This window comes from Brassica napus, chromosome A9 (genome assembly GCF_020379485.1).
Source record: "Brassica napus cultivar Da-Ae chromosome A9, Da-Ae, whole genome shotgun sequence".
Lineage (NCBI taxonomy): Eukaryota > Viridiplantae > Streptophyta > Magnoliopsida > Brassicales > Brassicaceae > Brassica > Brassica napus.
This window is the reverse complement of record NC_063442.1, coordinates 22,497,702-22,502,384: the sequence shown is the minus strand read 5'-3', so window position 1 is coordinate 22,502,384 and position 4,683 is coordinate 22,497,702. Positions and strand designations below refer to the sequence as shown.

General features: G+C 44.4%; 1 non-coding gene across 1 annotated transcript; it reads left to right on the top strand.

Annotated features, from left to right (window-relative positions):
- The first annotated feature begins 561 nt into the window (after positions 1–561).
- On the top strand, positions 562–668 carry LOC125578770. Its single transcript, XR_007316853.1, has one exon. It is a non-coding gene; the product is annotated as a small nucleolar RNA R71 (small nucleolar RNA).
- The last annotated feature ends 4,015 nt before the right edge of the window (positions 669–4,683 follow it).

Genomic DNA, 4,683 nt, shown 5'->3' with positions numbered 1-4,683 from the left:
TTCAGATTGTTGTAGGCGGAGTCTATTTTACCGTTGAAATCCACGGTGATTTGTTGATCAAGCATTTCTTCGATCTTGATTTCTTGAATCTGGGGTGGTGGATTCTGGTAGTAGGAGTTTGAGTAGCATTTGCTGTTGTTGAAGGGTTTTTGAAATTGTGAACTCTGGTTACTTCTTTGACCATTTCCAAAGAAGTTTATGTTTCCGTCCTGGTTACCAAATTTCTGGAATCCGGTACCTCCGATGTAGGTCATATTTTCTTCTCCTTCCGTTTCTGCTACTTCTCCTTCAGCTAAACAGACTTGCTTCCTAAGAATCTCGTGCACTACATCTAACTTAGCTCTTACTTCGTCCATATGTTCCTTCCCGATAGAGGCTACAGACTTCTTCCGTTCAGAGTCAGTGTTTTTGGTGCTGCTGCTGTTAGCAAGGTTTTCGATAAGTCTCACAGCTTCTAAAGGATTCCGAGTAGTGAAGTTTCCTTCACTCGCCGTATCAAGAGCCATTTGATACTGTAAGGCGAGACCTCGAAATAAAGTGCTTAGCAGCTGCACTTCGTTAAATCCGTGGTGTGGACAGTCTCGCTGGAAGAACCTAAATCTAATCCACGCATCTTTGAAGGACTCTCCAGCCTCATGCGAGAATGTGGAAATTTTGTTTCGAAGTTCTTCAGGGCGCACCTCATCGAAGAAGTTTCGTAAGAAAGCATTCTTGATGTCGGCCCAGGATGTTAAGGATCCTGTGAGTAGCTGCCTAAGCCAGTGCATCGCTTCTCCAGTCAGCGTGTATCTGAAGAGCTTGCACAGCAGGTAATCTTCGGGGACTCCCTCCATCCGAATAGCAGCGATTAAATCCTCGAACCGTTCTAGATGGTCCATAGGATGCTCGTGCGGTAACACAGAGTAGGGTATCTGCGACACGAGAGTGCAGTATTGAGGCTTCAGCTCGAAATTTTGCTTCTGGATCTCCGGAAGTCGAATAGCTGATCTGTTGGTTGTAGTCGGCCAGTGGTTTCGATCGAGCGTCCTCGTCTACAGGTTGAGCAGCTCCTGTAGCATCAGCATCAGGGATTACAGTCCCCTGAGCGTCTATTTTCTGACCTGTTGCATTATGCAGATGACCGTCCTGGTCATACAGGTTTCCGTTCTCGTCCTGTGTTAGAATAACAACGTTTACCATTTTTGACGACACGGTATCGATCGACGTACGCGGTGTAATATTGATCGTTGTCGAACGATTAGGATCGATCGACGATGAAGGTCAGGTGTCGGTCGACGGTTGGTTGTGAGTATCGATCGACGACGAAGTTGTTGCGTCGAGCGATGTGGAATGTTGACCTCTACGGATGGTGCGTTCCAAGTGAGCAGGATCGTGTGAGAACAGCAAGTCTTTCTCCTTGTTGCTTCTGGTACCGCTGGGCATGCACCTGAAAAGACAAGAAAAACATTATGTTAGAAAGGGGGTAAAGAAGAGAATAAGAAGCAATAAAACTAAATCTAATGGCGATCAAAGCTCCCCGGCAACGGCGCCAAATTTGATACCACTCAAATTACCCTAAGGAGTGTTACTCTCATCAAAAGAGGTTTAGATGTAGTACTTAGGGATCAAATCCACATGGAGCTAGGGAACAATTAAATCTAGTGTTTATTAATTCGAAGAGTTGTAAATGTTTAAATGAAATAGCAATAGTAACAAGCGAAGTAAATAGTAAATGTAACTTGGTTGGAAATGATATTAGACGCAGGGCCACTATTCAGGTGTTGGAAATCATAATATCTATAGATGCCTATTTGTTGCATGCATGATATGTTAGAGCTCAACCGCTTAACTCAGTGATCAGCTGTCGCATGTTTCACTGGTTAACAAGCTAGATCTCGTGTCTCAACGGTTATTATGTTGACAACGAAAGAGTGTCGACGATGGTCCTATAGGGACGTCGACCGATACACCTTTACCTACGTCGACCGATAGTCAGTTGAGGACATTGATCGATGGGTTCTAGCCACGCCTATGCGCGAGTATGATATACCCTATTAAGATACTAAATTGGCGGTTAGCCCTCTCAAGCAGTCCTAATATGATAGATAGATGTCGGGATGGGATAACAAGGGTGCTTGAGTATGCAATCCTATGATCATGTTCTAGTTAGCAAGGCTAAAACAAGCAATGAATACAAATCTATCATGAATATCATAACAAGGCAGATCTATAGTTTGGGGCTAATCCCACAAACCTATCTGAACCTTGGATCTAATAAATGAACTACTCAGACATAGCAAAGCAATTCATGACAATGAAGAAATGGAAATTCATAGTATAGATGAAAAGAAATGAAAACAAGGAGTTCTAATCAAAAGTGATCTTCTCTCCAAAACTCTCTCTCTCTCAAAGTAAAATTGTAACAAAAAGCTCTCCCTGCCGTCAAAACACTTAGGCAGTATATAATCTACTAGGTTAAAAACTCGTCAGGGTATTTTTGTAATTTAGCTTGGACTTGGGCTTCAAGTCCGCTGGATCCAAAATATCGCATGTCCAATGTCTCGACATCGATCGATGGTACTTGTGTACATCGATCGATATTAATCTTCATTTGTCGAGGCATCTCATGGTGTCGATCGACAGAACTGGATGTGCATCGATCGATTGTTCTTCCTCTCGTCGACCTCTACATGGTCAGCTCAGATGAAATGTCCTTTAAGCTCCAAAATGCTCCAAAGTCATAGCTTTACTCCAAAATGCACCTGAACCTGAAAACATACCTAGAAGAGTAGAAAACATAGATATATATATATAGTAAAACACCTATATACCATGGATGAAAACGGGTCAAGTCCAAGGTATATCATAAACCGTGGGACGGTTTACGCTTGGTTCGCAAGGAAGGATAAATGTCAATTTTCCACAGATAAATACGAAATTTTGAAGATAGTTTCGACGATCGGGAAAAATGGAATGTCTCCATTTTTAGGCAATGACGGACTAAGGACAGAAGGGGAAAAAGCATAAACCGACCTAGGAGCGAGTATATAAGGATTCCTAGGCGAGAGGCATGGAGAGAGAACTTTTTACACATCAAATTTAGTACTTAGAGCAGTTTAGGCAAATTTCCCTTTTTTGTTATTCGAGCTGCGACTCAATTAGGTTGTTGCCATCTTAGGGTTTTAGAAATAGGAATCTCGCCGACAGCTCTCAAAGCCCAGGCTCTTATCTTGTTGTAACGCTGAAACGCAGATTCGGAATAAGATCTACTTTGCTCTCCTTTTACGATTTTTATACTTTATCGTTGTTATCTCGTGTTCTGATTGCTTAGCGTGTGGTATTAGCAGGTATTTGGGACCTCTGGAAAATTAGGGTTCTCCTACTTTCCTTATTTAAAAGGAAATCGACAGTGCGAATTTTTGTTCCCGCAAAGATTCCTTGGACTGGGTCTGCGATCGTCTCCACCTGGTTGATTGAGGACTTCAAAATTCTGAGGTCTGATCCCTTCCGAGTGTACACAGAAGATTGGTCTCCCGAGTGGTCCTTTACGGGGAAAATGAGGTATCTCATCATGCTTCTTGGTACTCCTTATCTGGCTGGAGTTTTTGGGGTGCCAGATATCGGACAACATGTGGAAATGGCACCTCCAGACCGTCGCCCTCTCCGAGCTGCGGAATGATGCTTCTCTGGGCCGAACCTGCTGGAGCTTATGAGTTTAGCGTGGATCCTCGACCCTGAACCCTTCCTTTGGGTTATCGTCGCGGGGATCCGGTTCTCTAGATATGATGCCTCGCGTCTGGACCTTGAATCGAATGGACTATGGGTCTTGACTACCTCTGGACCAGCTTGATTCGGATCTAAAAGAGACCATGCGAAGCGGTTGATGTTGAGCCAGGGAGAGTTCATCGGCCTGCTTCTTTCGTTTCCAGCTCATCGTGTACCTTTCGTCTTGTTAGTCTCTGGTCCCTGTACGCATAGGGCTCGGGACCTGTACTGTAATTGCTATAAGGCCTTGGTTTTTCCCTTCAGGGTAGTTTGATAGCAGGACCGAGAATTCCCTTGATCTCTTCTGATGGCTATGATGCCCCAGGTAGTAGGGAACTTCACCATTTGATGGAGTGTTGAGGGGACAGCTCCCATATCATTGATCCATGGTCTTCCCAAGATCATGTTGTAGGATGATTGGCAGTCGACGAGGATGAACTTAGTTGACATGTTGATTCCTTCAGTATAGACAGGAAGGACCACTTCACCGGCGGTTTGCTTCACCTCTCTGCTGAATCCCATGAGTGGGGTTGTCTTTCTAGTTAAGGCACTTTCATCCAACCCCATATCCTGATACGCGGTCTGGAAGATGATGTTGCTGGAGCTTCCGTTATCTACTAGCATCCTCCTTACCAAGAAGTTTGCTAAGGTAAGTGATACTACTAGAGCGTCATGATGGGGAGCCAGGACCTTCTATTGCTCCTTCACCGTGAAGCTTATCTCATATGTTCCCAAGAGTAGTCGTTTAGATTTAGACGTCTCCAGACCAAGTTTGGCGTTTCGAGTGCTCTTCTTTGCAGCTGTATGGCTTATGCCGCTTATCTCTGAACCTCCGGATATGACATGGATTACTCGGTCTTGGCGAGGTGGTGACGCGGGCTTGGTTTTAGCAGATTTCATGGGTGTCTCCATGCTTAGGAGGTTCTTCGCCAATTCTGA